This window comes from Papio anubis, chromosome 2, assembly GCF_008728515.1.
Source record: "Papio anubis isolate 15944 chromosome 2, Panubis1.0, whole genome shotgun sequence".
In the NCBI taxonomy this organism is placed as follows: Eukaryota; Metazoa; Chordata; class Mammalia; order Primates; family Cercopithecidae; genus Papio; species Papio anubis.
Window position 1 is genome coordinate 147,376,738 of NC_044977.1, and position 26,432 is coordinate 147,403,169.

General features: G+C 34.8%; 1 long non-coding RNA gene across 2 annotated transcripts in view; it reads right to left on the bottom strand.

Annotated features, from left to right (window-relative positions):
- Positions 1-26,432, bottom strand: part of LOC103882306 — a 45,611-nt gene that overhangs the window by 7,948 nt on the left and 11,231 nt on the right. The window contains exons 3-4 of one of the 2 annotated variants that reach the window (XR_001900053.3): positions 20,566-20,607; positions 2,821-2,993 (exon numbers count right to left, since the gene is read on the bottom strand). This is a non-coding gene — a long non-coding RNA (uncharacterized LOC103882306). The remainder of the gene's footprint in view (positions 1-2,820; positions 2,994-20,565; positions 20,608-26,432) is intronic. The other variant, XR_001900055.3, reaches the window with a different exon arrangement.

Below are 26,432 nucleotides of genomic sequence, written 5' to 3' on the forward strand. Positions count from 1 at the left end.
GTATTCCTCTCTAGATCCTTCAGAGGAAGCAAGGTCCTGCTGACACCTTGATTTCCAGCTTCTAGCTCTCAGAACTATGACAAAATACATTGTTGTTGTTTAAAGCAGGAGTTCCCAATCCCCAGGCCAGGGACCTTGGAGTATTCTCATAGGAGCGTGAACCCTATTGTGAACTGTGCATGCGAGGGATCTAGGTTGCGCAGGCCCCATCCCATCCTACCCCATCCCGCTCCATGGAAAAACTGTCTTCCAAGAAACCAGTCCCTGAGGCCAAAAAGACTGGGAACTGTTGGTTCAAAAGGAATAAGAAAAATCTCTGTGAAAAGATATAAAAGTAGTTCTACTTTAGTGGCAAAAATGGAGATATTATATATATGTGTGTGTGTGTGTGTGTTTGTATTTATATCTATACACACATAAACACTGGAAAAGTAAATGATAAACTAAAGACCGGATGATGTTTTAGAGAGTTCATAAAAATGGGCTGGAGGAATAGGAATGCGAGTGATGTTTTTCTGAGTATTTTGATATTTGAACTCTATATTAAAAATTAAAAAATAATTAAACCTAAAGAATGAAAAAGAAAATTCTCAACTGGAGTTTAAATAAAAATAAGTGAATCCAATCATATATTGAAATGATTGGTGAACTATGTAGAAAAATATCATACAGTTTTGGACATAATATCTGACTATATATCCAAAATAAATTACATGGCCAATTGAGAGAAGTTAAATATGATTTATATATAAGACAGTATTATGAAATGATTTGTAATTTTCTACATTTCCAAAAATTTCCCAAATTTCTATAAACACTTCCAAAAAATATTGTTTATTTTCTGAGAGTGGTAATGGTATGTAGTATTCTTTTTTTTTTTTTAGAGACAGTGTCTTGCTCTGTTACCCAGGTTGGAGTGCAGTGGCATGTTCATAATTCACTGCAAATTCACACTCTAGGGTTCAAGAGGTCTTCCTGCTTCAGCTTTCCAAGTAGCTGGGACTACAGATATATGACAGTGTGCCCAGTTAATTTTATAAAGTTTTATAATTTATATTTTAAAATTTAAATTCTAAATTTTTGTTTTTAATTTAATTTTATTTTTTCCTTGGTAGAAATGGAGTTGCACTGTGTTGCCTGGGCTCATCTTGAACTAATTTTAATTCTTTTTTTCTTGGTAGAGGTGGGGTTTCACTGTGTTGCCTAGGCTTATCTTGAACTCCTGGCCTCAAGGGATCCTTCCGACATGGCCTTCCAAAGCGCTGGGACTACAGGCGTGAGGCTGGCATTGTTATTCTTAAGAGAGGCATTTCATATTTATTAGAGAAACATTGCCATAATGCCTAGAACTTACTTTTAAATAGATTATATACATAGTTAATAATGTATACATGTACACGTAATTGTATACTTGAAATTTACTAAGATAATAGATCTTAAATATTCTCACCACACAGAAAAAGGTAACTATATGGCGTGATTAATATGTTAATTAATTTGATTGTGGTAATCATTTCAAAATGTACATGTATGTCATATCATCATCACATTGTATACCTTAAGTACATACAATCTTTTTCAATCATACCTCGATAAAACTGGAAAATATGCAATATAGGGAAAACACATAAAAATATATAATTTTTAACTTTTGAGCTTGACTTTGTTGCCAAATCGTATCAGTCATTCCATGAAATACCCATATAATATAATGGTTAAGAACACAATTTCTGGAGCTAGAAAATCTAGGTTTAATCCCAGCTTTAGCTTTATAATCTCAGGTAAGTTATTTAACCTCTGTGTGCCTCAGTTTCCTCAGCTGCAAAATTGTGATAGCAATAGTACCTAGCTCATATGAAGTTAAACACACACAAATAGAAAGAAGAAACTGTGTACATGTATATATAAATAATATTAATATACATATATAATTAGCAAATATAAATAAAAGGCATATGGCAATCACTGTATTCTTCTTTATGCATTCTGTAGGCTTGAACATTTTCAAGATAGCTGGAGAAAAATTAATCAGCTAAATTTTACACCTTGGAATGTGACTGTTTAATCGTGGAAAGTAACTGAATAATTTTGGAATCGGGTAGAGATAAAAAATTAAAGCCAGATATTTAGAGGAAAAAAACAGTTTCTACTGGACATGGTTTGCAGCAGTTATTAAAAAAACAATCAAACCAATCCTTCTTTGTACCCCAAAGATCGGGCTGTTTGGTGTATTTATTATGCAGGAACCACCACCCCATAAAGTGGCTGCTTTTAAAATTTTTATTGACATTTCCTGTATTATATTCATCCCTGAAACCTTCACAGCAGCCAAGTCGAACTTTTCTTGTCAGCAGAGGAAAAAACAATTCAGTGTCATTAAACACTTTGAAACTGCCATTATAACTCATTCTCTGATGAAGGCAATATACTGGAAATGAATTATCAAGGAGAAGATAAACAAAGAAAATTGAAGGGAAATCTTCCGACGCTGGAGGACTATCTTTTTACTTTTAGCCTGCTCTGCACTGTAACTCAGAAGTGGAGGTATGTGTGGGTGTGGGAGTGGGACTGATGCTTGCACGCTGCCTTTCCCAGGTTCCAGTGACAGCTGGCCTGCAGCTGGTTTTGGTCAAAGGGAGACTAAAAAGGAAATGAAGAGTAGAAGGGATGCAGAGAGAGGCCAGGGTCTTTATCTCCCTCCTCTGGCCGGGTGGGTTCTTGTACAGCATCAGAGTCTCTGGCTCCAGCCTCCCCCAGATAGGCCTTAGATGATTCCAGCTTCTACTGTGTGAGCATAGTTGGGTTCTGGTAACAACTTACCTTATACCCTGGAGCCTCGGGGCTTCTGTTGCCTCTTACTGCTGCCAGTTTCAGGGCTTCCTCCCCATCAACTGCTGGCATCTCATCTTTTCTATTTCCTGTTTAAATAATCCCTTTATAAATTCCTCATGTTTCAAATATGCAGAATTATTTTTTCCTGATTCAGGATGTGACTGGAAAATGTGAAGTAAAAAGAAAATGAACTTCAGAACAGTCATATGTGAAGACAGAGAAAATTAAGAGAGAATGGCAAGTATTCTGATAGAATATTAACCAATATATATTATTCTCTTCTACAGAACCTTTAACCTACTATTTTTAACTTTTGAACTTGGTTTTGTTGCCACATCTCATCAGTCATCCTATCACAACAGCAATATAGCATAACGATTAAGAACATAATTTCTGAAACTGTACAATCTAGGTTTAATCCTAGTTTTAGCTTCGTAACCATAGGTAAATTATTTAATGTCGGTGCCTTAGTTTCCTCATCTGCAAAATGAAGGTAGTGATAATACCTATGTTATAGGGAGTTGAATTATGTAAAAAGGCAGCATTCAGTAAATGTTATTTAATGCATGTGTTTACTTACTTTATTTTATATAGTAAACTTATAAACAAACTGATATTGGCAATGCTGCCTTTCCCATATTATAATTTTTATGTCAGATCACAGCTTTCAAAGAACTTTTAGATACATGACTTCATTCCACTTAACAATTTAGTTGAAGTAAGTAAAATAGGCTTTATTATCCCAATACAGATAATAAAACTTAATCTGTAAGAGATCACTAGCAAGAGAGAGATAAGCAAAATTAAAACAAGTCTGTTGATTCCTAGTTGAGAACTTTTCTGTGACATCATTAGTCACATTTTTGGGATACTACCATACTTACTTTTAACACATTCTCTTAACTTCACCTTGCCAAAATAATGTATAAAGAGTAAAAATAGTTGAGCGCCAATGATTAAATATAATCTCATAGGTAGCTTTATTACATTTAATATTTTCATTTTTAAGAAACAATCATCACATATTTATAATATCAAGAAAACAAAAACAAATTGGAAGGAGCAACCAATGATAAAACTAACAAAGTAGTTAATATAGAATCAAGAGATGAGTACTCTACAATTTGAAAGCATGGAATTAACCCTGAGTTATAAGAATCTGTGGGGAAGGTAGACAACTTCAGAGATAACATACTGAAAAGACCTAAGAGAAAGAGAGACATGTAGGTGGGATATCATTCATGAGCTCTGTTACCTCAGGTTCATTCAGTGTAATGAGTTATTTTATTCATCATTGATTCCAAGGAAACAATAGTTAACTCATTTCATGGTTTAATATCTTGCAATCACATATACCATTTTATACATGACATGAACATAATGTTTCTTACTCTACAATTCATCTATGTGCTTAAAACTCCCACGTACAGTACACATTGAAAGCAGTTAAACAGTGAATTTAACCTGAATAATTACATAGTACTTTAGGTATTTTCTCACTATATTCAATGATCTAATGTTAAAAATAGACCACTACACCCACATTTATTCAATCGGGTAGCCAGAATATATTTATTTGCTTTCATTATTATATTAACATAAAATATGTCATTAATTCTTTAAAATGAATTTTGAATTATGAGTTATCAGTGCATGCCAGTCTTTTCAAATATTTTTCTTATACAACTCTTATGATAGAAACATAAACATAACATGCATATATGCAAGAAAAAGTAAAAACTTTGAAGATTTCCAAACTGTGCCTCATGAAAACAACATTTTTCTTCATATTTGTTACAAATGCAGCCAAATTTTTAAGTAAAAGTTTTCTAAACTTTTAAGACACAGAATATTTGAAACCTTGTAAAAGCTTACATTTATAATGTTCAGTAATTCATTCATATATTTGATATCTTGGACAGACACTATTCAATGAATAGGAAAGCATATTATCTAGAAATAATTACATCATAAAATTGATTAGCATCAGGTAACAGAAAGATAGCATTAATGAGTTCAGTCTTGATAATGAGGACATATAGATTGCTAAGTAAAACTTAGAGGCACTCCAAACACAACATCGGCAGAAAAGAAGGGCTATCAGAGAAAATATAGCATAGTACGACATTACTGCAAAAATAGAAAAAGAGATCATTTGCAAGATTTCAAGTAGCTGTTCAAATACTTTTAGATCATTGTAGAAAAAGAAACACTTAAGGACAGAAAACTGCACTTTGTGAGCATGCATAGACAAATCATGGAAATTTCCATAAATTATTAATAAGTATTCTGATGCAAAGAGTTGACAATTCTAGTGGATCTCAATTTAGGATGAGAATCCTGAGTCATAGTCATATAGAAAAGATTAGTAAAACTGAATTATTCAGTAAGCAAATATTTCCCTAGATCAGAACAGATGAAATTTTCAAACTCTACAAGGTAAGGATTTTTACAGTTTCTGAGAGGAGGTAACGGAAATATTTTTAGAGCTCTGGCTTTGTTGATATCTACATCTGTTTATATCTAGCTAGCTGGTTAGTTTTTTTGTGTGTGTGCTTTAAGTATATTTTAAATATCCTAAACAAAATATTAGCAAAGTGAATCTAACAAACATATGTAACATTTTGTTGAGAATATTCTTAGAGAAAGAATAATACACCACAAACAAGTGGGATTTATTTCAGGGATGCAAGACTGGTTCGACATTTAAAAATCAATTAATGTTGCCGGGCGCGGTGGCTCAAGCCTGTAATCCCAGCACTTTGGGAGGCCGAGACGGGTGGATCACGAGGTCAGGAGATCGAGACCATCCTGGCTAACACGGTGAAACCCCGTCTCTACTAAAAATACAAAAAACTAGCCAGGCGCGGTGGCGGGCGCCTGTAGTCCCAACTACTCGGGAGGCTGAGACAGGAGAATGGCGTGAACCCGGGAGGCAGAGCTTGCAGTGAGCTGAGATCCGGCCACTGCACTCCAGCCTGGGCAGCAGAGCGAGACTCCGTCTCAAAAAAAAAAAATAAATAAATAAAAAATAAAAAAGAAAAAATAAAATAAAATAAAATAAAAATCAATTAATGTTATCCATCACATTGACAAGCTAAAGAGGAAAAGTCATATATTAATAAATGAAGAAAAAGCAGTTGAAGAAATTCAACATTCAAGATTAAAAAAAACAACAAATTAGGAGAGGACTTCCTCAACTTGTTAAGGAACATCTACAAAATGCTATAGCTAACATCATACATAATGGTGAGAAACACAAATCTCTTACACTAAGATCAGGGAAAAAGCAAGACTGTTCTCTGTCCCCATAGCTTTTCAACATTATATAGGAAATTAAAGCTAATGCAATGAAAAAGAAAAGAAAAGGTAGATAAATTGGAAAAGAAGAAATTAAACTGTCTTTATTTTCAGGTGACATGTTTACCTATGGAGAATATCCAAAGAAACTGACAAGAAAAAAAATCTGAAACTAATAAGCAATTATAGCAAGGTTTCAGAATAAATGGTTAATGTACAAAAGACAATTACTTTTTTATGCACCACCAATTCAAAATGAGACTTGAATTGCGAAATACAATGTCACTTATATTAGCACCCAAAAATGAAATAGAAATAAATGAAGCAACATATGTACAAGATCTATATGAGAAAAACTATAAAACTCTGATAAAATATCTATGAAGAACTAAATAAATGAAGAGAGTCCATGTTCATGGAAAGAAAGACTAAATATTGTCAAGTTGTCAGTTCTTCCCTACTTGATCTATGGACTCAACACAATCTCATTCAAAACCTCAACAAATTATTTTGTGGACACCAACAAACTGAATCTAAAGTTTATATGGTGAGGCAAAAGATGCAGAACAGCTAGCACAATACTAAAAAAGAGCAAATCAGAGTACTTACACTATCTAATTTCAAGCCTCACAATGAAGTCACAGTAAGTAAGAAAGTGTGATATTGGCAAAAGAATAGACAAATAGATCGATGGAACAGAAATAGGTACACATAAATGTAATTAACTGCTTTTGACAAAGAAGCAAAGCAAAACAAAGATAGTTGCTTCAACAAATGGTTCTGGAACAAATGGATAGCCACATGCCAAATTTAAAAATAGAAGAAGAATTTAGGCACAGAAGTTATACCTTTTACAGAAATTAATTCAAAATGGAAGCTGGACCTAAATGTAAACTGCATATCTATAAAATTCCTAGAAGATAACAGAAGAACAAGTAATCAAATTTGGGTATGCTGTTGACCTTTTAGATAAAATACCAAAGGAGTAATCCATGAAAAAATAATTGATAAACTGGAATTTATTAAAATTAAAACTTTGACTGTGAAAGACAATGTCAACAGAATGAGAAGATAAGCCACCAACTAGGATCAAATATTTATAAAAGATGCATCTAAAAAAGGCCTGTTATTCAAAAGATACAAAGAACTCTTAAAGCTCACCAAAGAAGAGTTTTCATAAGCATATGAATAAAATGTTCAACATCACATGTTGTTAGGGAATTATAAATTGGAACAATGAGATACCACTCCATACCCATTAGAATGGCTAAAATCTAGAACACTGACAACATCAAGTTCTAGTGAGGATGTGAAACAACAGGATCTCTCATTCATTGCATTTGGGAATGCAAAATGGTGTAGCCACTTTGAAAGACATTTGGCAGTTTCCAAAACTAAACACACTCTTACCATATTATCCACAAGTCACCCTCCTTTGTATTTACCTAAAGGAGTTAAAAACTAATTAACATACAAAAACCTGCATGAGGATGTTTTAACAGCTTTATTTATAATTGCCAAAACTGAGAAGTAACCAAGATGATCTACTTTAGGAATGGATAAATAAACTGAGGTAATCCAGAAAATTGAATATTATCCAGTACTAAAAAGAAATGTGCCATCAAAACATGAGAAGACATAGATAAAATTTAAATGCTTATTACTAAGTAAAATACACTTGTCTGAAAAGGCAACATACTGTATTATTCCAATTATATAACATTCTGGAAAAAGCAAAATTGCTGTGGTCACACTGCTTCTCTAGATTCCTCCTCTCTGGGCAGGACCTCTCTGAAGGAAAGGCAGCAGCCCCAGTCAGGGGCTTATAGATAAAACCCCCATCTCCCTGGGACAGAGCACCTGGGGGAAGGGGTGGCTGTGGGCACAGCTTCAGCAGACCTAAACTTTCCTGCCTGCCAGCTGTGAAGAGAGCAGATCTCCCAGCACAGAAGTCAAGCTGTGCTTCCTCAGGTGAGTCCCTGACCCCCATGCCTTCTGACTGGGAGACACCTCCAAGCAGGGGTTGACAGACACCTCATACAGGAGAGCTCTGGCTGGCATCTGGTGGGTGCCCCTCTGGGGTGAAGCTTCCAGAAGAAGAAGCAGGCAGCAATCTTTGCTGTTCCACAACCTCTGCTTGTGATACCCAGGCAAACAGAGTCTGGAGTGGATCTCCAGCCAACTCCAGCAGACCTGCAGCAGAGGCCTTGTCTATTAGAAGGAAAACTAACAAACAGAAAGGAATAGCATCAACATCAACAGAAAGGAAGTTCACACAAAAACTCCATCTGAAGGTCACCAGAGCAAAGACTAAAGGTAGATAAATCCACGAAGATGAGGAAAAAACAGCACAAAAAGACTGAAAATTCCAAAAACCAGAATGCTTCTTCTTCTCCAAAGGATCATACCTCCTCACCAGCAAGGGAACAAAACCGGATGGAGAATGAGTTTGATGAATTGACAGAATTAGGCTTCAGAAGGTGGGTAATAACAAACTCATCTGAGCTAAAGGAGCATATTCTAACCCAATGCAAGGAAGCTAAGAACCTTGAAAAAAAGGTTAAAGGAATTGTTAACTAGAATAACCAGTTTAGAGAAGAATATAAATGACCTGATGGAGCTGAAAAACACAGCATGAGAACTTCATAAAGCATACACAAGTATCAATAGCCAAATCAATCAAGCGGAAGAAAGGATATCAGAGATTGAAGATTGTGGGGAAAAGAAAGAGAGATCAGCCTGTTACTGTGTCTATATAGAAAGAAGTAGACATAAGAGACTCAATTTTGTTCTGTATTTGAGATGCTGTTAATCTGTAACCCTACCCCCAACCTTGTCCTTACAAGAGACATGTGCTGTGGTGACTCAAGGTTTAACGGATTTGGGCTGTGCAGGGTGTGCTTTGTTAAACAAGTGCCTGAAGGCAGCTTGCTGGTTAAAAGTCATCACCATTCTCTTAATCTCAAGTACCCAGGGACACATACACTGCTGAAGGTCGCAGGGACCTCTGCCTAGGAAAGTTAGGTATTGCCCAAGTTTTCTCCCCACGTGATAATCTGAAATATGGCCTCGTGGGAAGGGAAAGACCTAATTGTCCCCAGCCTGATACCCTTGACGGGTCTGTGCTGAGGAGGATTAGTATAAGAGGAAAGAAGGCCTCTTGGCAGTTAAGATAGAGAAAAACCATCTGTCTCCTGCCCGTCCCTGGGCAATGGAATATATCGGTGTAAAATCCGATTGTATGTTCTATTTCCTGAGAAAGGAGAAAACAGCCTTAGGGCTGAAGGTGGGACATGCTAGTGTGCTATAAAGCATGAAGACAAGATTAGAGAAAAAAGAATGAAAAGGAACAAACAAAGCCTCCAAGAAATTCGGAACTATGTGAAAAGACCAAACCTACATTTGATTGGTGTACCTGAAAGTGATAGGGAGAATGGAACCAAGTTGGAAAACACTCTCCATGATGTTATCCAGGAGGACTCACTCAACCTAGCAAGACAGGCCAAAATTCAAATTTAGGAACTACAGAGAACACCACAAAGATACTCAAGAAGAGAAACCCCAAGACATATAATCTTCAGATTCACCAAGGTTCAAATGAAGGAAAAACTGTTAAGGGCAGCCAGAGAGAAAGGTCAAGTTACCCACAAAGGGAAGTCCATCAGACCAATAGCAGATCTCTCTGCAGAAACCCTACACACCAGAAGACAGTGGGGACCAATATTCAACATTCTTAAATGATATGAAATCCAGAATTTCATATCCGGCCAAACTAAGCTTCATAAGTGAAGGAGAAACAAAACTTTTACAGACAAAGAAATGCTGAAAGATTTTGTCACTACCAGGCCTGCCTTAAAAGAGCTCCCGAAGGAAGCACTAAATATGGAAAGGAAAAGCAAAACAGCAAAAACATACCAAATTGTAAAGACCATCAACACTATGAAGACACTGCATCAACTAATGGACAAAATAACCAGCTAGTATCATAATGACTGGATCAGATTCACACATAACAATATTAACCTTAAATGTAAACAAGCTAAATGCTCCAATTAAAAGACACAGACTGTCAAATTGGATAGAGTCAAGACCCATCTGTGTGCCATATTCAGAAGACCCATCTCACGTGCAAAGCACACATTGGCTCAAAATAAAGGGATGGAGGAATATTTACCAAGCAAATTGAAAGTTAAAAAAAGCATGGGTTGCTATCCTAGTCTCTGATAAAACAGACTTTAAACAAACAAAGGTCAAAAAAGACAAAGAAGGGCATTACATTATGGTAAAAGGATCAATGCAACAAAAAGAACTAACTATTCTAAACATATATGCACCCAATACAAAGGCACCCGGATTCATAAAGGAAATTATTAGAGACCTACAAAGAGACTTAGACTCCCACTCAATAATAGTGAGGGATTTAACACCCCACTGTGAATATTAGATCAATGAGACTGAACATTAAGAAGGATATTCAAGACTTGAACTCAGCTCTGGACGAAGCAAACCTAATAGACATCTACAGAACTCTCCACCTCAGATCAACAGAATATACATTCTTCTCAGAACCACATCACACTTATTGTAAAATCAACCACGTAATTGGAAGTAAAACACTCCTCAGCAAATGCAAAACAATGGAAATCATAACAAATAGTCTCTCAGACCACAGGGCAATCAAATTAAAACTCAGGAATAAGAAACTCACTCAAAACCACACAACTACATGGAAACTGAACAACCTGCTTCTGAATGACTACATGGTAAATAATGACATAAAGGCAGAAATAAATAAGTTCTTTGAAACCAATGAGAGCATAGAAATATTACCAGAATCTCCGGGACACAGCTAAAACAGTGTTTACAGGGAAATTTATAGCACTAAATTCCCACAGGAGAAAGCAGGAAAGATCTAAAATCGACACACTAACATTACAATTAAAAGAGCTAGAGAAGCAAGAGCAAACAAATTCAAAAGCCATCAGAAGACAGGAAATAACTAAGATCAGAGCAGAACTGAAGGAGATAGAGATATGTAACACCCTTCAAAAAAATCAGTGAATCAAGGAGCTGGTTTTTTGAAAAGATTAACAAAATGGACCATTAGCCAGACTAATAAAGAAGAAAAGAGAGAAGAATCAAATACACACAACAAAAATGATAAAGAGGATATCACCATTGATCCCACAGAAATGCAAATTACTATCAGAGAATACTATAAAAGCCTCTATGCAAATAAACTAGAAAATCTAGAAGAAATGGATACATTCCTGGACACGCACACCCCAACTAAGTCTAAACTAGGAGGAATTCAAATCCCTGAATAGACTAATAACAAATTTTGAAATTGAGGCAGAAATTAATAGCCTACCAACCAAAAAAAAAAAGGCCAGGACCAGATGAATTCACAGCCGGATTCTACCAGAGGTACAAAGAGGAGCTGGTACCATTCCTTCTGAAACTATTCCAAATAATAGAAAAAGAGGAACTCCTCCCTAACTCATTTTATGAGGCCAGCATCATTCTGATACCAAAACCTGGCAGAGACACACAAAAAAAGAAAATTTCAGACCAATATACCCGATGAACATCAATGCAAAAATCCTCAATAAAATACTGGCAAACTGAATCCAGCAGGACATCAAAAAGCTCATCCACCACGAAGAAGTCAGCTTCATAACTGAGATGCAAGGCTGGTTCAACACATGCAAATCAATAAACATAATCCAATGCATAAACAGAACCTATGACAAAATCACATGATTATCTCAATAGATGCAGAAAAAGCTTTTGAAAAAATTCAACACCATTCATGCTAAAAACTCTCAATAAACTAAGTATTGATGGAATGTATCTCAAAATAATAAGAGCTATTTATGACAAACCCACAGACAATATCATACTGAATGGGCAAAAATTGAAAGTATTCCCTTTGAAAACCAGCACATGACAAGGATGCCCCCTCTCACCACTCCTATTCAACATAGTATTGGAACTTCTGGCCAGGGCAATCAGGCAAAATAAACAAAAGGTATTTAAAAATACCCTTTGTTTGTTTGGAAGCAAGGAAGTCAAATTGTCTCTGTTTGCAGATGACATGATTGTATATTTAGAAAACCCCATTGTCTCAGCCAAAAATCTCCTTAAGCTGATAAGCAACTTCAGCAAAGTCTCAGGATACAAAATCAATGTGCAAAAATCACAAGCATTTCGATGCATCAATAACAGACAAACAGAGACCAAATCATGAGTTAACTTCCATTTGTAATTGCAACAAAGAGAATAAAATACCTAGGAATACAATTTACAAGGGATGTGAAGGACCTCTTCAAGGAGTACTACAAACCACTGCTCAAGGAAATAAGAGAGGACACAAACAAATGGAAAAACATTCCATCCTCATGGATAGAAAGAAGGAATATTGTGACAATGGCCATACTGTCCAAAGTAATTTATACATTCAATACTCTTCCAATCAAACTACCATTGACATTCTTCACAGAATTAGAAAAAAAAGCTACTTTAAATTTCATATGAAACCAAAAAAGAGCTTGTATAGCCAAGACAATCCTAAGCAAAAAGAACAAAGCTAGAGACATCACGCTACCTGACTTCAAACTATAATACAAGGCTATAGTAACCAAAACAGCATGGTACTGGTACCAAAACAGATATATAGACCAATGGAACAGAACAGAGGTCTCAGAAGTAACGCCACACATCTACAACCATGTGGTCTTTGACAAACGTAACAAAAACAGCAATGGGGGAAGGATTCCCTATTTAATAAATGGTGTTGGGAAAACTGACTAGCCATATGCTGAAAACTGAAACTGGACCCCTTCCTTATACCTTATACAAAAATTAACTCAAGATGTATTAAAGACTTAAATGTAAGATCTACAAACCATAAAAACCCTAGACAAAAACCTAGGCAATACCATTCAGGACATAGGCATGGACAAATACTTCATGACTAAAACACCAAAAGCAATGGCAACAAAAACCAAAATTGGCAAATGGGATTTAATTAAACTTAGGAGCTTTTGCACAGCAAAAGAAACTAGCATCAGAGTGAACAGGCAACCTACAGAATGGGAGAAAGGTTTTGCAATCTATCTATCTGACAAAGGACTAATATCCACAATCTACAAGGAACTCAAATACATTTAAAAGAAAAAAGCAAACAACCCCATCAAAAAGTGGATGAAGGATATGAACAGACACTTCTTAAAAGAAGACATTTATGTGATCAAGAAACATGAAAAATAGCTCATCATCATTGGTCATTAGAGAAATGCAAATCAAAACTACAATGAGATACCATCTCACACCAATTAGAATGGTGATGACTAAAATGTAAGGAAACAGATGCTGGAGAGCTGGAGAGGATTTGGAGAAATAGGAACGCTTTTATACTGTTGGTGGGAGTGTAAATAAGTTCAATCATTGTGCAAGACAGTGTGGTGATTCCTCAAAGATCTATAACCAGAAGAACTATTTGACCCAGCAATTCCATTACTGGGTATATACCCAAAGGATTACTAATCATTCTACTATAAAGACACATGCACATATATGTTTATTGCAGCACTATTAACAATAGCAAAGACTTGGAACCAACTCAAATGCCCGTCAATGATAGACTGAATAAAGAAATGTGGCAGATATACACCATGGAATATTATGCAGCCATAAAGAATAATGAGTTCATATCCTTTGCAGGGACATGGATGAAGCTGGAAACCATCATTCTCAGCAAACTAACACAGGGACAAAAAAACCAAACACTGCATGTTCTCACTCATACATGGGAGTTGAACAATGAAAACACGTGGACACATGGAGGTGAATATCACACACTGGGGCCTGCTGGGGGCTGAGTGGCTAGGAAAGGGATAGCATTAGGAGAAATACCTAATGTAGATGATGGGTTGATGGGTGTAGCAAACCACCATGGCACGTGTATACCTATGTAACAAACCTGAACGTTCTGCGCATGTATCCCAGAACTTAAAGAAAAAAAAAGTAAAAGGATAGAACAAAGTATACCATGTTAATCCTACTCAAAATAAAGGAGATTTGGTATATTAACAGCAGAGTAGGTTTAACTTTTTAAGATTATTTGTTTCAGAGATGGGATCTCACTCTGTTGCCCAGGTTGGAGTGCCATAGTGTGATGATCATAGCTCACTGGAGCCTCAAAATACTGGACTCAAACAGTTCTTCCACCTCAGCCTCCCAAATAGGTAGGAATACAGGTGCACAACACCATGCCTGGATAATATTTTATTTTTTTAATAAATGGGGTCTCACTATGTTGTCCGGGTTGGTCTCCAACTCCTAGCCTCAAGCAATCCTCCCACTTTGGCCTCCCAACATGTACTCATGTTTCCAGCCAAAAAAGTAAATTTTAAAGCATAAAATATTACCAAGCATTAAAAGGGTCATTTATTTATCCTGTGGTCAGGATAATAATAATATAGTTGCCAATTTCTTAGAGAATAACTCTAAATTTGTATGCTCTTAATACAAAGTTTCAAAATATATCAAGAAAAAATCTGTTAGAAGACTTGAAATTAACTATCAACTAACATGTCCTAATATATCCTAACATGTAACTAGCTAAATAACAACTGACATATCCTAATAACTTAACTCTAAGAATAGAGCAATACTTTCATTAAGGAAAAACAGAACATACACCAAGATAGAGCGTATGAAGGGCTATCAAATGAGCTTCAATAAATTTTTTTTTTTTTTTTGAGATGGAGTCTCACTCGGTCGCCCAGGGTGGAGTGCAGTGGCCAGATCTCAGCTCACTGCAAGCTCCGCCTCCCGGGTTCACGCCATTCTCCTGCCTCAGCCCCCCAAGTAGCTGGGACTACAGGCGCCCACCACCTCGCCCGGCATGTTTTCTGTATTTTTTAGTAGAGACGGGGTTTCACCGTGTTAGCCAGGATGGTCTCCATCTCCTGACCTCGTGATCCGCCCGTCTCGGCCTCCCAAAGTGCTGGGATTACAGGCTTGAGCCATCGCGCCCGGCCGAGCTTCAATAAATTTTTAAAGATTCTGTTTTCACACTCAATGAAAAATTAGAAATCAATAACAAAACTTTATCTTTAACTTCCTAAATATTTGAGATCTGCCTGATATGGTTCAAAATAACCCATGGGTCAAAGAGGAAATCAGAAAGCAAATTAGAAAGTATTTTGAAATGGAATGAAAATGAAAAGAAAACATCTAAATTATGGGATGAATCTTAAATAGTTCTTAGAGTAATATTTATGTCACTATATATTAAAAAAGAAGAAATTATTCAAATTGATGACCTCATCTTATATCTTAAACTAAAAAGTGATAAGAGAAAATTAAACCTAAAGTAAGCAGAGGAGAGCAAACAATAAGTCTGAGTGAAAATAAATGAAATAGAAAACAGAAAAAATGATGGAGAAAATAATAAAAGCATATATGCTTCTTTCAAAATATAAAATTGATAAACTCTAGCCCAACTGAAAATTTAAAAAGAGAGGATAAAAGGACACAAATTGCCAATATCAGGAATCAGAGATGTTATATCCTCAAAGATGCAACACATACAAAAAGATAAGGGAATATGATGTACTACCCTATGCCAGTAAGTTGACAACATATGGAATAACAGATGACCTGAAAGATAAAATAACAAAGCTTACTTATGAGGAAATGGTAGAATAGCCTATGTATATTAAGTAATTTATACTGGATTTGTAGTTTAAATCCTACCAAAAGTAAACTCTATTCACAAGTGGCATGGTTGTATATGTAGAAAATCTAATGTGATCTTCAAAAAAGTGACTAGAAGAATGAATTAAGCAAGGTTCTGGAATAAAAAAATCAATATGCAAAAATTAATTGTATTTCTATATACTATTAATAGTAATGGCAATCAGAAGTTAAAATTTGAAATAGTATTTACAATAACTTCAGGGAAAATGAATTATTTATGGATATATTTAACTAAAATGAGTAATAATTGTACATAAATTCTAATACTAAAGTGAAAGAAGACCTAAATAAATGAAGAACTATATAATGTTCCTAGATTAATATGTGGTTAATGTGGTTTAGATATCAGTCTTTCTCAAATTAATATATAGATTTAATGAAATCCCAATTAAAATTATTGGGCTTTTCTCTAGAAAATAAGCAAATTCTAAAATTTACATGGAAATGTAAAGGTCATAGTATAGCCAAAGCATCTTCGAAAAAAAATTGGGGGGGTGGAGGGGAACTTACTCTACCTGATTTGTAGACTTATTATAAAGCTACAGTAAATAATCAGATTGTATAGTATTAGTGGTAAGGTAGACAAGTGGATCAATAGAAGATATTAGAAAGTGAAAAAGTAGATTCACGTATATATAGTTAAAGTATATCAGTTGGGAAGTAGCAGATTTTTCAAAAAGCAGGGGTAGGACAATTGAATATTTATAACCAAAAGAGAAAAAAAATCTGTAATCCATCCTCACACATATAAAAATAGTAATGTAAAATGATTTATAGATCTAAATGTAAATCTTGAAATTATGAAAATTCTAGACGATAGCATAGGATGAACTGACTGTGACTCTGTGTTAGGGGCAAAGAGTTAGTAGATACTCCACCAAAAGTATAATTCACAAAAGAAAAACTAAATTCAACCTCATCAAAATTAACAATTGGGCTGGGCGCAGTGGCTCACGCCTGTAATCCCAGCACTTTGAGAGGCTGAGGCAGGTGGATCACTCAAGATCAGGAGTTCGAGACTAGCCTGGCCAACATGGTGAAACACCGTCTCCAATAAAAATACAAAAATTAGTCAGGCGTGGTGGCACATGCCTGTAGTCCCAGCTACTCGGAGGCTGAACTGAGGCAGGAGAATTGCTTGAAGCTAGGAGGCCGAGGTTGCAGTGAGCCAAGATCGTGCCACTGCACTCCAGCCTGGGAGACAAAGTGAGACTCCATCTCAAAGTAATAATAATAATAATAATAATAATAATAATAATAACAATTAAAGACACTGTAAGAAACATTAAAAGACAGCAACATACAAGAATAATTAAGAATAATTAAAACATACTTACACATAATGAATCTGATAATGTGTATCCAGACTATGTAAAAATTCTCAAAACTCTATACTAAAAAATTTCAGCCATATAAAGTAATAAGAATCTGTCACATGCCACAATTTGGATGAACCTTGAAAACATGCTAAATGGAAAGAAGCCATACCAGAAATTATCACTATTGCATGAATTCATTTATATGACATTTTCAGAGTGTACAGATCTAGGGGAACAGAGTAGATTCATGGGTTGCCAGAGATGAGTTGAGGAAAAGATTAGGCATGATTGTTAACAGGTATAGGATTTCTTTATGGATTAATGAAAATATTCTGGAATAAAATAGTCATAATTTTTGTACAACATTGTGTAGATATACTAGAAACCACTGACATATACACTTCAAAATGGTGAATTATATGTCATGTGACTTATATCTCAATGTTAAACATTATAGAATGAAAGAAAAAGTTTATTAATAAGAAAACAAGCAACCCTATTTTAAAAAATAGGTCAAGACTGTGAACAGATCCTTTTTAATAAAGATGTACACATAGTAAATCAGCATAGAAACAGTTTCTGGACATCACAATTTAAAAAACACAGAAATACTAGTACACACAGGTAAGGGTGACTAAAATTTTAAGACTGACCTTACCAAGTATGGTAAATGTCAAACAAGTGGAACTCTCATTTACTGCAGGTAGGAATGTAAAATCTGACAGTTGCTTTTGAACAAAAGTGTAGTAGTTTCTTAAGAAGTTAAACGTATACCTACCATTTGACTCTGTCATCGCATTTTTAGGTGTTCATCAAATTAAAGCACATATGTTTATACATAGACTTGTACATAAAGGCTGATAGTAACATCATTAACATCATCTTTAATGACTCAAAACTAGAAACAACCAAAATGTCCCAAATGTCCAATTGCCTAAACGTGAATGGATAAACAAATTGCAGTATATCTATAAAATACAGTATTTCTCAGCAGTTAAAAAAGCATGACATAATGATACACACATTAATATGGGTGAATGTTAAAATAGTTATATGGATGAAAGAAATGAGGCAAACATGATTTCACTTATATAAAATTCAGTCATCCATTGTGAGAGCAGATAAAGGATCGCCAGAGAGGAATCCAGAGAGGTGAGGGCTGGAAGCAAGAGGTTAGAAAAGGGCATGAGGAACGCTTTGAGGATAATGCACATATTCATTACCTTCATTGTGGTGGTGGTTTTACTGGTGTACAAATAGATTATGTTTTACCAAATTGTACTTTGAGATATTAGTCATTTATAGTATGTCAATTATACCTCCATAAACTGTACAAATACATTAATTTTTAAAAACTGAATCAAATAAACTGATTTAGTCTCTGGAGATATAACAGATAATTAATGTCAGAGTTCATGACATTTTAACCACACACTATGTGTAAACCAACATTATCAGGATGCCAATTCTAAGATGTTCATTTTGGAAGTGAGGCTGCAGCAAAGTAAAGCAATGTGCAGAAATATATGCAAGATAACTCATCTTGAGTTAGAGAGAAAGAATGGATCCCTAGTGATTTTGGTTCAATTATTGCCAAGCTTAACTTTGTTTCCTGAGATTCTCTTTTTTCACTTGAGTTTCTATGGGTTCTTTTCATCTTTTAAAACCAAACTTCCATCATTTGAACAGTCTTTTTATTAATTTATTTATTTTGTTTTTTTGTAGGCACAGGTCCTTGCTATGTTGCCCAGGCTGGTCTCAAACTCCTGGTCTCAAGTGATCCTCTCACCTCTGCCTCCCAACATGTTGGGATTACAGGTGTGAGCCACTACAATTGACCTTTCCTTTCAAGCCTGGAGCAAAAACAAACAAACAAACAAAAGGCTTTGTTGGTGTTTCTATGAATTAATAAGTAGGTAACTAAATTGGCAAATAACCTAGACTGCTTTGACCAAGATTTTACTGACCAGTACCTTAGCTTGAAGTCCTTTTAGAAAGAGACACGGAAGCAAGAATTCAGGTAAAAATAATTTATTTAGGAGGTGATCCTACACTTTTACTGATACACAGACACTCTACACTAATAATAACAAAGGTGATATACTCAGGGCACAGATGTCATCTGCTATGCCCAAGTAAGGGAAACCAGGCAAAACATCACTGCTTACAGAATTTTATTTAAGAAGAGTTATTTCCAGCTGGCAATGCTGTATTTTATACCTTCCCTTGTTTTCTTCCCTTATCTAACCTGACTCCCTGTTGCCGATAAGAACCAAAGTATATGTTGGCCTGAGGCACAACAGGCACAGCATTAGCTAACCCTCACCTACTTCACCATTGTCATCTCCTACATGATCCTGCCATAGATAGCACATTGAACTACTTGCAGTTCTGCAAATACACCGTAGTTTTGCATAACAGTATGAATTTAAACATGCAAACCAGCAACCAGAAATAGCTTTCCTCTGTGGTGACTGTTTACTTAATGTTTCAATATGCAACATAAATATACCAACTTTTACCTGAATACTCCAAGTGTCTGTCTCCTCTTGTGTCTCTGTGCATATTTCTGAGACAGCATTTACATTGCATTATATTGATTAATTCATTGCTGTATTCCAGTAGATCAGAAACTCCCTAGTGGCAGAGATTATTGCATTCATTTTGGCTCCAGTTGTTGGCACAATATTGTGCAGATTGAAAATGCCCAATAACTTTTATTGAATTGTTTATGATTTTCATAATTTAAAATAGCATCAATAAATTAGCTAAATAAGTGACTGTGCGCTTAAAGAGTAGTATATTATGCAGCTTTTAAAAAGAATCGACTAATGGTACATATACAGTTATGCAAAGGTAATCAAAATATATAACAAAAGTTTAAACATAATGTTAAGTGAAAATAACAAGTTACAGAATGCTATACATAGTGTGATCCAATTTTTGTAACATTTTGGTAAAATACAAACATATCTATATATAGTATTCATAACTAAATACATATATTCTATGGAGAGTCTGGATAAATCATATAGTCATACATGACTTGACAACAGGGATATAGTCTGAGAAATGAGTCATTAGGATATTTTTTTCTTTGTGCAAACATCAGGCAGTGTATTTACACAAACCTAGATAATGTAGCCTACCACACAGCTAGGCTATCTAGTATAACCCACTGTTCCTAGGGTATAAACCTGTACAGAATACTACTGTACTGAATATGGTAGGCAATTATAACACAATGGTAAGTATCTGTGTATCTACACATATCTAATCATAGAAAAGATACAGTAAAAATACCAGATAAAAGATTTAAAATGATATGCCTGTATAGCATGCTTACCATGAATGGAGCTTGCAGGACTGGAACGTGCCCTGGGTGAGCCTATGATTGAGAGGTGAGAGAATGTAAAAGCCTAGGACATTACATTACTGCAAACTTCATTAACACTGTACACATAGGATACACTAAGTTTACAAAAAAGTTTTTCTTTCTTCAATAATAAATTAATATTGACTTATAACTTTTTGCTTTATAGAGTTTTTAAATTTAAAAACTTTTTGACTTTTCTGTAATAACATATAGCTTAAAACACAAACATATTGTACAGCTAGCTATATAAAATATTTTTCTTTATATTCTTATTCTATAAGTTTTTTCCTATTTTTACATTTTTTAATTCTAATTTTGCTTTTTAAACGATTTTGTTAAGAACTAAGACATAAACACAAAAGTTATACTAAGCCTACAAGGTCTCAGGAGCATTAATATCACTGTCTTCCACCTCCACATCTTGTCCTGAAGGTCTTCAGAGGCAATAACACAAGTGGAACTGTCGTCTTCTGTGATAACAAGACCTCCTAAAAGGACCTACCTGAGGATGTTTTACAGTTAACATTTTTATAAGTAGTCATACACTCTAAAATAATAACAGATAGTATAGTAAATATGTAAACCAGTATCATAGTGATTTGTTATCATTATCAAGTACAATGTAATGTACATAATTGCATGTGTCATGCTTATAAACTATCTGTACAGTAGGTTTGTTTACACTAGCATCACCACAAATATGTAAATAATGCATTGCACTGCAATATTATGATGATCACAACTTCACTAGATGATAGAAATTTTTCAGCTCCATTTTAATCTTATGAGATCACCGTAGTATATGCAGTCCTTCTTGGACGAAATTGTCGTCGTGTGGTACATGACCATATACAAGACTATTAACAATGGTAATGCCTGGAAGCTAGAATTATGAAGCATGTACATTATGTATACAACTCTATGTTGTTTTAATTTTTATAATAATAAGGTAATTAATTTTATAGGATAAAAATAACAATGATAAATACAGAATTAGGTTTTATCATAAAAAAACCTAATTTAGAAATAGTAATGTGAGAATCCAATTAATTCCATTTAAGTCAGCCAAGAAGCTTGAGTTCCATTTAACAGAGTATCCTTGTAGATTAAAAAAGAAAGGTGGTGGGGAAAAGCATAATGAGACGCTATGAAGGAAATTGAAAGTTTTTTGTATATTTTAAGCTGAGATAGAGAAGACTTGGTAAGGAACATAACCTGTCTTCAAATTCTTGAAGACTGTTATATGGAAGAGGTCATAAATATGTTCTGTTTTGCCCTTGGGGTTTTACCAAGGTCTATGTGTGAAACTTGTAGAGAGAGATTTAGTTTTACTATAAAAAGAGACCTTTTGCATGGTCATCATTCTACAAAGATAGAAAGAACAAGCTCCATCGTTTCCTCATTTTCACAATACCTGAAGTTATCCAAATACAATCTGGAAAAACACATGTCAGAGAAATTGAGCAGTAACTCCCAGTCTGGTTAGAAGGGTTAAATGCCCTATCTAGGCTCCCTTCCAGCCATGAGGTTATGATATAGTGAGATCAGAAGTTTCCAAAAGAGCTTTGTAATTTTAAGGACATGGAAAGCATTTCTATAAAAAATGACTCTTTTTTATTAAATTTGGTTCACATTACACAGTTAAAAGCAAAATGAAAAGAAGTCTGGAGATGTAGTTCTGTTCCAAACTTTCTAATAAATTCATTCATTCATAAATTCAAAATTATTGAGTGCCTGCTATGTGTCAGGAACTTCATGAGAAAAAATAAAAGAAAAAAAAAGGCATAGTCCAAGTAGTTTGTATTTGAAAGGATGAAGAAAATTCTTAAGCAAACAATTACAATGCAATAGTTGAATAAATAGAGGAACATAACACTGTTCAGTAGCAACAGAAAGAAGAGGAAGAACCTTGTCAAAGAATGCCAAGAGATGTATGGGTAGGGGGACATACAGAAGCATGCAAATGTGTGAAAAAGGATGTAGATCTGCAAAAATGTAGGTGGTTTACTATTACTACAGCTTAGAACATCTATATTTTAAGAATACCAGGCTAAAAAGTCAAAGCCATGTTAAAGAGTATTTTGAATACCATTCTAAAAAAATGCAGGGTTTTCTTTAAAGGTAATTGGAAGCCACAGGAAAGACTTTAATAATTAAAAAGAAAAGAACACCAAGTATGCACTTCATAAAATTTGCACCTGTCAGCTCCATGAAGGAAAACATGGTGAAAATTTAGATAAGAAAAGGAAAGCCAGTTAAGAAAATTTAATTGGCATTTCAAAATGTGGCTAAAGAAATGGAGAGATAAGCAAAAGAAAGGAGGGCCAATAAGAAGGTAGAATAATCAGGATTTAGTGATTAACTGAATGTGGATATTGAAGGAAAAAGTAAAATTCACTAGGCCTACAGTGAGTCTGGTTTTTGAAACTGCGTAGATTATCTGAGACAAGGAATGCAGAAAGAGGAAGTCTTTCTGGGAAAAATAAAAAATAAATACAAAACAATAGACAATAGCATCAACACAAAATCTTCTCCTGTTTGATGTTATTAAGAGGACTCAATAAAAATGTCCTGGACACCCTGAAAGAGATGGACTGGAGCTGAATTACAAGATCTGAGCTAGAGACACATAATTGGAAGTCCTTATGACATAGATATTTGAAAAAGCTTATTGATATGGATAATATTCCTGGAAAGGGGAGCAAAACAATAAGAGAAAGGAAAACTGACATCTTTACACATCATATCTTTAAGAGAAAACAGCAAAGGTAAGACATTAACTAACTGGTTAGATATCATGATTGATCCTCTGACTTGAAAGCAACCTACAATGCTAGATAAGTTTTTTAAAGCATTTTTTTTTTTTTTAACTTTACTTTAAGTTCTGGGATACATGTGCAGAATGTGCAGGTTTGTTACATAGGTATATGTGTGCCGTGGTGGTTTGCTTCACCTATCAACCTGTCATCTAAGTTTTAAGCCCCACAATGCATTAGGTATTTGTCCTAATGGTTTCCCCCACCTTGCGCCCCATCCCCCAACAGGCCCTGGTGTGTGATGTTACCTTCCCTGTGTCCATGTGTTTTCCTTGTTCAGCTCTCACTTATGAGTGAGAACGTGTGATGTTAGTTTTCTGTTCCTGTGTTAGTTTGCTGAGGATGATGGTTTCCAGCTTCGTCCATGTCCCTGAAAAGGATACGAACTCATTCCTTTATATGCTGCATAGTATTCCATGGTGTATATGTGCCATTTAATCTCATTTGCAATAGTTACAGATGAAATAAAATACCTAGGAATAAATCTAACACAAGCAACGAAATATATCTACAATAACAACTGTAAAACATTAATTCGGGAAACTGAAGAGGACACACAAAAACTGGAAAGATACTCCATGTTCATGAATTGGAAGACTCAATATTGTTAAAATGTCCATACTACTAGAGGCAATCCATAGATTCAATTCAATCCCTATCAAAATACCAACGACATTCTTCACAGACACAGAGTAAACAATCTTAAATTTTATATGGTGCCACAAAGGACTCAGAATAACCAAAGCTGGAAAAAGAACAAAACTGGAGGAATCATTACCTGGCTTCAAATTATACTACAGAGCTATCTATTATAACTAAAATGGCTTGTTACTGGCATAAAATACACACATAGACCAATGAAATAGAACAGAGATCCCAGAAACAAATCCATACATCTACAGTGAACTCATTTCTGACAAAGTTGCCAGGAACATATACTGGAGAAAGAACAGTCTTTTCAATAAATAGTGCTGGGAAAATGGGACATCCACATTTAAAAGAATGAAGCTAGACCTCTATTTCTTACCATATACAAAAGTCCAATCAAAAATGGTTTAAAGACTTAAATCTAAGACCTCAAACTATGAAATTATTACAAGAAAACAATGGGGAAAATATTCAAGACATTGTCTGGGCAAAAATTTATTGAGCAATATCCACAAGCATGGGTAGCCAAGGAAAAAAAATGGATAAATGGGATTGCATTGAGTTAAAAAAGCTTCTGCATAGCAAAGGAAACAAGCAACAAAGTGAAGAAGCCCATTCTAATTCCCCCACCAAAAGCTCCACCTCTCTTACCCTAACTGGCTCTAAGAATGCTGTCAATTAGGTCTTTACCTTCCAGAGAAATCTGGAAATATGATAGCCTCAAATGAAATACCTAAGATTCTGATATCAGAAGTTTGCCAAATGAAAGCTCTAGCCACATCATCCTACAATGAAGCTTATAGTCAACAGGCCTCAGAGGATTCCACTACTCTTGATCATGTGCAGGCAACCCAACATGAGCACACATCTAGGCAAAACCTCTAACAAGAGGTATAGAGATGAAAGAAAACATATAAGAACAAGCGCTTTACAGGCTATAGGGAGGATACATGGAAATAAAACTCTTTAATACAACAGTTAGTATCCTTAAAGAAAAAAGGAAAGATGGCAAACCATAAAGTAAGAACCATAAAGGAATACTTAAGGGAATAAAAAGATCTCAGTAATTAAAAATATAATAGCAGTAATGAAAAACTTTGGAGAAGTGCTAAAAGATAGCGTCAAGAAAACATTCCAGAAAGTAAAGCAAAAAATAATAAGTGTAAAAAGTATTAGAAAATGAATGCTGGAGATAAAACTTACAGATAGAAGTTCTAAAAAGAGAGAACAGAGAAAATTGAGAGAAAGTAATCATTAAAATAATTTCAGAATAGTGCCTACAACTGAAGGTTATGAGTTTCCACATTAAAAGGATACTTTAGTAACTGAATTTTAATTATTGTTATAGGAAGTCAGTAAATGATACCTAAAACTGACCAATAATAAAAATATATTATAGTCCTATTATTTAGAAATGCTGAGACAAATGCCAAAATAATCAGATAAAAGAGCAAAAAGAAATATTTCTCAGGATGAAGAAATAACAAAAGAGAGGTTCTAAGAACTGCTGTTTTTCATAGTTTGTAGAATCATTTGATTTTTAATTCACATTTATTAATTAGATAAAAATAAAAATTAAAAATTAAAAATAATCCTGAATAAATAGATTTAATGGTAGATTCAACCAACATGGATGAATTAAAAAACTAATTACCTAGAAGATACATCTGAGGAAATTAATCAGAATGTAGCATAGAGGGATAAGGAGATAGAAAATATGAGAAGGAGGCTAAGAGACTGGGAGAACACGTCGGGAGGCCTAGTATGTAATTAATTGGAGTCCCAGAAGGAGAGAGAGAGATAATAAAGGGGAGACAATACTTAAAGGAATAATGACTGAGTTTTCACAAACTAATGGAAGACTTCAATGCCTACCCTTAGAAATTCCAAAAGAAAGGTCAAAGATAAACCAGGAGGTGAGGATGTCATGGAATCTAAAGGAGTACAAATTTTGTGATAAGAGCTGGATCCACAGTTCTGGTTATTTTTCTATCCTGTCATCAATTGTTGGCTAAAATATGTAAACCTACTTGGTTACACATTTAAAGAATGTATTTGCCATCCACAAAATATTTCAGTTTGGGCAAATCAGATACACATGTGTAGACACATATCATGTAAACTATTTAGGAGGGCTCTTTACTAGTAAACTCAACCAAAGTGATCAAATTAATTTGTGAGTATAGATTTAGTCTCATAACTAAAGAGAAAATTATTTTCCCTTAGACAGTCTCCCTAGGAAATGTGGCCTGAGACACAAAGGTAAAGTAGCTCGCAACATGTAGTGTTGTCTCTATAACGCCACAAACAACTGAAGACAGAACGCAAGCATCAAGGAATCAGTTCTCTGTTTTGCTTACATGATAAAACTCA